We start from the raw sequence: 10,072 nt of genomic DNA on the forward strand, positions 1-10,072 counted from the left end.
AGAGACACTGGCTATAAAGATTGTTTCCCAGCTTTCTGCTTTCCTTCTAATCTTGGCTGCATTGTTTTGGTTTGTACAAAAGTTTTTAATTTAATATGATCAAAATTATCTATTTTATATTTTGTAATGCTCTCTATATATTGTTTAGTAATGAATTATTCCCCTCCCCATAGATCTGACAGGTAGACTATTCCTTGCTCTTCTAATTTGCTTATGTTGTTAACCTTTATGTCTAAATCATGCGCCCATTTTGACCTTATCTTGGTACTCAGTGTGAGGTGTTGGTCTATATCTAGTTTTTAAGTCCTATTATTTTTGAGTTTTCTCAGCAGTTTTTGTCAAAAAGCTGGGTTATTTGGGTTGATCAAACAGTAGGTTACTATATCCATTGACTATTGTGTCTTGTTTAATTAATCTGTTTCACGGACCCACCATCCTATTTCTTTGCCAGTATGAGAAGAGTTTTCATGGTTTTGTAATATAGTTTGAAACCTGTTATTGCTGGGCCACCTTCCTTTGTATTTTTTTATTAATTCCCTTGATATTCTTGACCTTTTGTTCTTCCAGATAAACTTTGTTGTTATATCCCTTTTTACTTGTTTATGCTTTTCTTGGGTCTTGATATTGGAGGTCAGATTTTTTGTTTAGTTCTGGTCTTCTCCTTATGAAAGCTTGAAATCTTCCTATTTCATTGGATGACCATTTTCCCCCTTAATGTACTGTGCTTATTTTTTTCTGAGTAAATGAATCTTGATTGTAGTCCTAGATCCTTCGTTTTATGGAATAGCATGTTCCATAAGTCCTGTGTAATCCTGATTACGACTCCTCAATATTTGGATTGTTTCTAGCCACTTGCAGTATTTTTTTCCTTGATCTGATAGTTCTGAAATTTGGCTATAATGTTTCTTGGAGTTTTTATTTTGGGATCACTCTCCTAAGGTGATTCTTTAAATGTGGTTTCTTTAAATGCTAATTCTATGCTCCGATCCTGAGACAGCAGTTTTCTTGATAATTTCTTGAAAGATGGTGTTCAGGTCTTCCTTTAGAGCATGTCTTTCAGTTAGTCCAATGATTATGGAATTATCTCTCCTGGATCTATTATTTTCCCACCAGGTATTTTACACTTTCTTCCATTTTTTTCATTCTTTTGATTTTGTTTGATTCTTGATGTCTCACAGAGTCATTAGTTTCTATTTGCCCAATTCTAGCTTTTAAGGTTTTGTTTTCCTCAATTAGCTTTTGTATTTTCTTCTCCACTTGGCCAATTGTACTGTTTAAGGAGTTGTTTTCTTCAGCAGATTTTTTGTATTTCCTTTTGCATTTGGTCAATTCTACTTTTTAAGCAGTTTTCCAAGCTATTGACTCTTTTTTTTTCATAATTCCCTTGCATCACTCTTGTTTCTTTTCACAATTTGGCTTCTACCTCTCCTGTGATTTTTAAGCTCCTTTTTGAATTTTTCCATGAGTTCTTCCTGTCCTTGAGACCACTTCCCATTTTTCTTTGGGGTTTTTTTCATAGGTATTTTAACATTGTTGTCCTCTTCTGAGTTTGTGTCTTGGTCTTTCCTGTCACCATAATCATTTTTTTATGGTTAGATTCTTTGTTTTGCTCACTTTTGGGGCCCTTTTCCTTTCTTTTAAATTTGAGCTTGGCTCCCAGGGGGTAAGGGGCACTGTCACAAGGTTCTTGTGCTGGGGGCTGCAGGTCCTGGTTGTTTACCTTGTGTTATACTGATGTTGCCCTGAGGCCCATGGGGGACCATAGAGTGTGGCGCTGCACTGAGAAGGTGGAGTGGTAGGTGGCTGGCACTGCTGGAGGCCGTATGGGTCTGACAGCTTACCTGATGCTGAGCTGGGGTCCCAGTGGAGGTGTCTGGCATGTGCTGAGGCTGGTGGGGTGTTTCTGTGTTTCCCTGGGCTACGCTTAAGCATGTGCTGTTCTGGCCACTGGAAGATATTTGTTTCCCTGGGGATACACTGAAGCAAGTGGTAGTTCTCTGAGCTGGAGTTTGCTGGTTACCTTAGTTAAACTAAGGCACATGGAGGGTCCTGGCGCTGGTGTTTGCCACCATACTGGGGCTCAGGATCTCCTACTGTTTTGCTGAGGTGGTGCTTGGTGCTGGCTTGCTGGGACATTTCCTGTTCTGGATTTTACTCCCCTTTTATTGAGGTGATATGGAACTTTCTTGCCAATTTTCCAAGTTTCTTGGGCTAAAAGATTTTTTCATTTCATCTTTTTGCTGTTCCAGTGTTTGTTTTGGGGTGCTTTTTATGGTTGTTTTGAGGTGAACATTGGAGAGTTACAGTGATTTACTGCTTCACTGTCTTGGCTTTATAATTTCAATTTCTAATATTAAATTTTAAAATAAATACATTATTTTAAAATTTTTAAGCTTTGTTCTCCCCTAAAATTTAAATTCTATTGGTTAAGAAGTGGAAATGGACATTGATTGTGATTATTAGCAAACAATTTGCTTTTTGCTTTCATGTTTTTAGAATACTTAGACAATCAAGTCAATTAAAAAACTGTATGCAAACATAACTTTAAATAGTTTTTATTGTGGCCCATGTTAATGATTTTAAAACTGGACTTGATCTTTTAAGAAAGCTTTCCTGGAAATCTCCCCTGAAATCTCCACCTTTTATAATTGGCTTGGTGTCTGATGGCATTACCATAATGAAAATAAATTGATACACTGCAAAATGGCCAGCAGAATCATTCATATTCAACAGAAGCTCAATACTAATCCTGAGAAAGGAGTAGAAGATTAGTCAGATACTCCCTTGAGAAAATATGTCATTATTCTGACTACTGAATTTCATAGCAACTCTCATCCTTATCCCTGGATGATGCTGAAAGTACTGCCAATGCAGATGGCTACACAATTTCTTAGTGGAGTTCCGCACCCCACCCCCCATGTCCTTCTTTTAGATGAGGCATAGAAATCTCATGAGTTCTAGGGAATCAAAATCCTAATGTACCTAGGGAAGTTGGATTACAGTGGTAAACTTTATGAAGTATGCATATTTGACCCAAATTATGAACTGTCACAAACTCAGCTACATAATTCATTTTTTCAGAACTCAAATAGTGGTAGAAAATATTTCAGTAATATAAAATAAATGTCAGGAAAATTTAAAAAGAGAATAGAAGCTATCCTATTTGAATGGAAGGATGAATAAGAGCTTTATGAGACCAATATTATCAAATAAAAAATATTATATCAGAGCTTTTCCTTAACCCGGAAAGAACTCATAGAGTTACCTTAGTCCAGGGGTGGGGAACCTGTGCAGTCAAGGCCACATGTGGCCTTCAAAGACCTTGGGTGCAGCTTTTGACTGAGTCCAAGTTTTACAGAGTGAATTCTTTTATTCGGGGGATTTGTTCTGTGAAGTTTGGATTCAGTCAAAGGGCCACACTTGAGAACGTAGAGGGCTGCATGTGGCCTCCAGGCTGCAGATTCCCCACCCCTGATTTAGTCCAAACTCCTCATTCTATTCATACAGAAAATGAGATAGAGTGATTAGGTTGCTAAAAGTCATATAGCTAGTTAATTGCAAGTTAATGCAATGTTTACAATGCATTCTCAAAAATATCTCATTTATGTTTTTGTCCTTATTTCTTAAAAAATCTTTTGTGTATACATTACCTTCATTTTCAAATACTTTTTCTTTCCCTTTCTTGACCTTGAGAGCTATGCCTTAGTTAAAAAAAATAATGTAAAGCCAGATAATCAAAAGCAACAAACCCAGCAGCCGTCTGCCAGCATATGCAGTGTTTAATACCCATAGTCCCTCATCTCTGCAAAGAAAGGAGGTAGATGAATTTTCTTCTTCAGAGCCAAGTTCCTGCCTTTATAGTTAGTTATTGTAATTGCACTGTATTTGGTTTCTTTGTCTATTTTTTTGGTTGTTCTTCCCATCTACACTGGAAAAGTTGTTCTGTGTAGTGTATTGATTAGACTTATTTTACTCTACATTAATTCATGTGTATTCCCACGCTTCCCTCAATTTTTCACATCTGTCATTTTTTTTGTACAACAAAAAACCAAAACATCTGTCATTTCTTACAGCACAGTAATATTCCATCACTTTCAAGTACCCAAACTTGTATATCCTTCCTCAGTCAGCAGGATCTAGTTTGTTTGCTATCATATAAAGTTATGCTAAGAATAATTTGCTATATTTCATTCTGTTTTTGACTTTCCTGGTGTGTATGCCTAGTAGTGAGATTGTTGGGTCAGAAGAAATAAACATTAGTTACTTTTAAAGCATGATTCCAAATTGTTTTCCAAAATGGTTAGACCAGTTCACACCTCCAGCCAGAGCATGTCTGAGTATATATCTGTCCACAGTCTCTCAAACATTGACTATTACTACCATTTTTTATCTTTGATTTTTTAGCTCAGTGTGATGTGAAACATCAAGTTGTTTGGATTTAAATTTCTCTATATCATTAGTAAATTGGGGCAATATTTTTATGTGGTTGTTGAATCAGCCCTGAGACATCTCAGGTTTAGAATTGGCTCAAACGAAATGAGTTTCAGGCTACATATATGCTGATGATACCTTTACTAAGGCTATAGGAACATTGCCTATTAAGCATATGTGATGAAAGTTGGATACAGTGGCAGCAAGCCATGGTTGCCCATTCCTTTCTTAGTTACACCCTTAGACTGATGGCAACAGCCCATATTTAAATGAGGGCTATGCCAAGTCAGAAAAGAAATGATGCTTTCTCTACTCACTGATTTTATTTTGCAATGTTGGGTACTACTTCAGCCCATGGGTCCCTTGGGTGATTGTCAAAATTTGGTGTTTTGGGTGAGAATATTAGTGGAAGTGGACTGGTTTGACTTAACCCCCACAGTTACAAACAAAATAGCACTTTGGTAAACCAAGACAATTTAAAACAAACTAGGAAAAACTGAGTTAACCCTTCCCCCAGGTAGAATGAACTCAGACCCAGTTATGAATCTTTTGCCAAAGGAGTATAGAAAGATATTGGGAGAGCTCCTGAGGCTCCAGGGAGTTTCCTTGATCGCTGCTTTAATCTCCTTCCTTGTTGCATTTTTATGTTTCTATCTTCCTTTGAGTTATTTTTGCCACCTTGCAGAATGCTTTTTACCTGGGAGCTTTTGATGTGTTTTTATTTAAAAAATTGATTGTTTGAAACTTCTGAGTGATTCTTTGCATCAAAATACTAGGACAGAGAGTTTACTTGTGGTTTGATGCCATGGCTTCATGCTGCATAATTCTGGACTTTCTACTCCCTCTATTTCTATAACCATACTTTTCACATAATTAAATTTTCATTTAGCCAATGACCTAATGGTAGTTTCTTTTTCCAATTCCATTAAAAAATGTTAACTTCATGAGAGGCATAGCAAAGGCTAACCATGTCCCACCACAGTTTTTAAGAGTTTCTGATTCACCTTTTGAGAAATTTTTAAAAAAGTGATTATTTACCCATGGATATTAGCTCTTGTTATTATATAGTTTCTATTAGTTACATATGTATTTTGGGTAATAAACCTTCATCAGATGTATTTGATGGAAAGACTTACCTTTAACTTAAAAAACATACCTTTAACTCAAATTTCCTATCTACAGACTGGCCCTGAAGATGACCATCTCTTACCCATCCTCAAAAAAATTTCACTTGCTCCATACATTGCCGTTAGCTATCGTTCTATATTTATCCTCCCTTTTGTAGATAAGCTTCTTGAGAAGGCTTCAATAGGTGCCTCTATTTTCTCTTCTGTCATTCTCTTAAGTGTTTGCAGCCTAGATTCCTACCTAATCATTCAACCACAATTGCTCTTTCCAAATTTACTAATGATCTGTTAATTGCCAAATCCAATGGCCTTTTCTCAACCTTACCCTTACTTCTTTTGCAGCCTTTGACACTCTTAGTCATTTTAGTCTCCTAGATAGTCTCTTCGTCTACTCCCTGTATGGATAATCATGGATATCCCTAAAGGTGTCTTTGTTCTTTTTCTTTGCCCCTCTTCTCTTCTCCTTCTATAATCTTATAATCTTGTTGATTATCTTATAAGTTGATAATTTTATCAACTCCTATGGTCTCAGTTATCATTTCTAAGCACACTCTCAAAATGTACTTGTCTAGCCCTTACTTTTCTCCAGATCTCCAGTCTTGCATCTCCAACTGCTTATTGGATGTCTCGAACAGATGTCCTATATCATCTTAAACTAAACTCATCCAAAGATGAATCCATAATCTTTTCTCCAAAACCTTCCCCTCTTTTAAATTTCCCTATTACTGCTGAGAGTATAATCATTCTCCTAGTCACCTATGCTCACAATGTTATCCTAGACTCATAATTCTGTCCTCTGCCCACCCCTAGGCCCCCAAACAATCTGTTGACAAAGCCTGTGATTTCTTTACTCATAACACCTCTCATGATGCCACCCCACTCTTATCTGACATTGCTGCCGCCATAGGGCAGGCCTTAGTCTTCTATCACCTGAGCTATTGCAACATCCTTTTGGTTGATTTCTCTGACTTAAGTATGTCCTCAGTCCAACCTGTCCTCCACTCAGCTATAAAATTGTTTTCCCTAAAATGTAGGTCTGTCCATATCAACTTCTATTCAATAAATTTAAGTGGTTCCATAGTGTCTTAAAGATCAAATACAAAAATCCTCTGGTTAGCTCTTGAAGCTCTTTGTATCTTGGTGCCTTCATATCCTTTTACTCTTCTGATACCTTACTACCCTCCATGTATATAGGTACTTATGATCTGGTTACACTGACTTTGCTGTCCTTGCATAGAACATTCTGTCCTCTGACCGAGTATTTTCATTGGCTGTCTCCCATGCCTAGAATACTCTCCTTTCTAATGTATATACTTCATAGCTTCCCCGACTTTCTTTAAATCTCAGCTAAAGTCCCACCTTCTGCATGAAGCCCCTTGCAGTCTTCCTTAATCATTAACATTATATTCAGTTCACTTTAATTCACTAAACATTTATTAAATGCTTACTGTGTGGCAAGCACTATGCTAAGCACTATAGATACAGAAAGAGGCAAAAGACAACTCAAGGAGCTTACAATCTAATGTTCAATTTATCCTGTATATAGATTGTTTGTACATAGTTGTCTCCCCATTAGCTTGTAAGCTCCTTGAAGGCATTTACCATTTTTTCCCATCTTTGTATTCTCTACACCTATCCCCATGCTTTGCACATAGCACATAGTAGGCAATCAAATGCTAGTTGTCTGATTGACTGGAATAAATTCTTTTGATTATTAGAAAGTATCATAAAGGCATCTAAGTTCACTAATATTAAATCCATGTTTTTCAATAACAAATGCTATATTTCACATCAACTTGGTGAAGCAATCTTGCTAATCTTCTGATTTATAATGGGTATAATTGTATGATAAAAATAGCAGCAAGAAATAGAGCCAAAGAAAAATAATACATGTCATTCTTACAAATATTATTAACTATTATATTTAAATTCTTATAAAAGGGATTTCATCTTCTTTTCTTCTGCTACTGCTGTTGCTGTTCCTGCTGCTGCTGCTGCTGCTGCTACTACTGCTACTGCTACTGTTACTACTAGTGCTTAATTGCTATAGCTCATCCTATTTAGGTGGTTAGAAAAAAATTAAAAATCATAAACTCAGGTTCTTACCCTTTTCACTAAATATTCTAATAATTTTATTTGGATTCCTGTGTTTTGCATAATTATACTCATTCTATTGAAGTAGAGCTAGGAACAAGTAAACTATTGTTTAAAAAAATCAAGTTTTATTAATCACCTGTTGTCATATATGTCTTTCACTTTTTGGGATTCTTTGAGCTTAGGAAAGAGTCTTTGTATTTGACTTTTTAAGGTATAGTCATCATTCTAAGCCAAATCTTCTTAACTACCAAGCATCTTAACATGCAGGCCATTTCTTTATGAAATTGCCTTTATTTAAATTAAAAGGTAATGATTGATGACTGTTAAAGGGCTAGGAACTTGAGGGAAGGATTTTTTTTTGCAAAGTGTAGATGTTTTTAATCACAAAATGTCAGGATCCCATGAATCCTCTGTGGCCAGTGAATCCAACCCCCTCATTTTCTGGAAGATTAAACAAGTCCTGAGAAGTTGAGTGAGTTACCCAAGGTCAAAAAGCTAATTAATATTAGAGTTTGGAACTATGTCTCCTCACTTCCATTCCAGACTTGTTTGTAATATGGCTTTATTTATTTCATTAAACTGAAGACAGGTGTAAAACCATGATGAGTAATAAAAAGATTGAGAGGCCAGGATAAAAAGAATTCTAGGATATGACTTGCATAGATATCTGAAAAATTGAGAGGTGGAAGATTTGGATTCAAATTCCAGTTCTGTACTCAATACCTGGTGTAACAACAATGTCTCTAGCAGCTACTGTGGCTTTGTAAGACCAACAACAAGAGCATGCAGAAGGGCTGCCAGCACCGGTTCTTTGATCAGCTTTTCTAAGGAAAGCATATTTAAGGGGTTAACAATCTTAAGGTTATTTGCAGCTCAAAATCATATGAATCCCAGAAAAACTAGGTTACTTTCTAAGCTCACACAGAGCCAGCACTTAAGTCTAAATGATTTCCTGAATCTGAATTATCTCTTTTAATATTCTATTATATGACACTAAATATGTAGTCATAGAATTTCAGGGTTGGAAATGACTTCTGAGGCCTTCTCATCCAACCCTTGCATGAATCATGGCATAAGGCCCAGGTAGTCTGAAAATAGATTGTGGGAATTTTAGCCATACTGAGGAGTTTGGTAGATAACGGGGAGCTCCTGAAATTTTGGGGGCAGAAAATGATAAAATCAGACCTGTCCATCAAACAGATTACTTTGGCTTATGACCGATAGACACATTGGAATGGCAACATGACACAGTTGAGAATAATGGCTTTGGAGACAGGAAAACATGTTTCAAACTCTGCTTCAGATATTTACTAGCTATGTGATATTGGGCAAATCACTTAATTTCTTGGAGCCTCAGGTTTCTTATCAGTGAAATGAGGAGAAAAAGACTTGTCGTAAGTCATAAGACATGACAATTGCATTCTCATAAGTACATTATGAGATTATTGGGAGAAGAGAACTTTGCAAATCTAAAAACAAGAGTTCTTAACCTAGGGTCCAAGAATTATTTACATTTTTGTTTTAGAATTGTATTTCAAGAACTGTATTTTGATATAATTGATTTACTTTTTAATTTTGTGCATTTTATTTTGTACATTAAAATGTTATTCTGATGATGGGTTTATAGATTTCAATAAACTGTCAAAGGGGTCCATGTCACTAAAAGATCTCCACCTCCCCTCCTCCACTGAGAAAATAAGAAAATCAAAATTTCCTGTTACAAACAGCTATAGGAAAATAAATCCCTGTATTTGCCATGTCCAAAATTATGTATGTCTACATTATAAATTCGACACCTATTTAATAAGAACCAAGTAGCCAGTTATAATGAGCCCTCTGGAATCATGGTTGATTATCATGTAGATAAGAGTTCCTAAGATTTTGATTGTCTTTACAACGTTGTCATATAAATTGTTCTCTGGGTTCTGCTCACTTGACCCACATCAGTACTTACAAGTCTTCCAAGGTTTTTCTGAAACTATCACCTACATCATTTCTTATAGTACAATAATATTCGACCACATTCATGTATATCATAACTTGTTCAATCATTCCCCAGTTGATAGACACCCCTTCAATTTACATTTTTTTTTTGCTACCACAAAAGACCTGTTCGTTGCAAATATTTTGTACAATCAGATCCTATTCTCTCTTTCTTTGATTGTTTTGGAGTACAGATCAAATAGTGAAAAAGCTGTGTCAAAGGGTATGCTAAGTTTGATATCTTCTAGTGCATAATTTGAAGTTGTTTTCCCAAATGGCTAGACTAGTTTGTAGCTCCACCAATAATGCATTAATCTACCTGTTTTTCTATAACCTCTACCTTGTCATTTTCCTTTGTTTCACCTTTACCAATCTGACGGGTATGAGGTGGTTACTTAAGAGCTGTCTGAATTTTCATTTCTCTGATTATTAGT

The sequence above is a fragment of the Trichosurus vulpecula genome, chromosome 4, assembly GCF_011100635.1.
Source record: "Trichosurus vulpecula isolate mTriVul1 chromosome 4, mTriVul1.pri, whole genome shotgun sequence".
Lineage (NCBI taxonomy): Eukaryota > Metazoa > Chordata > Mammalia > Diprotodontia > Phalangeridae > Trichosurus > Trichosurus vulpecula.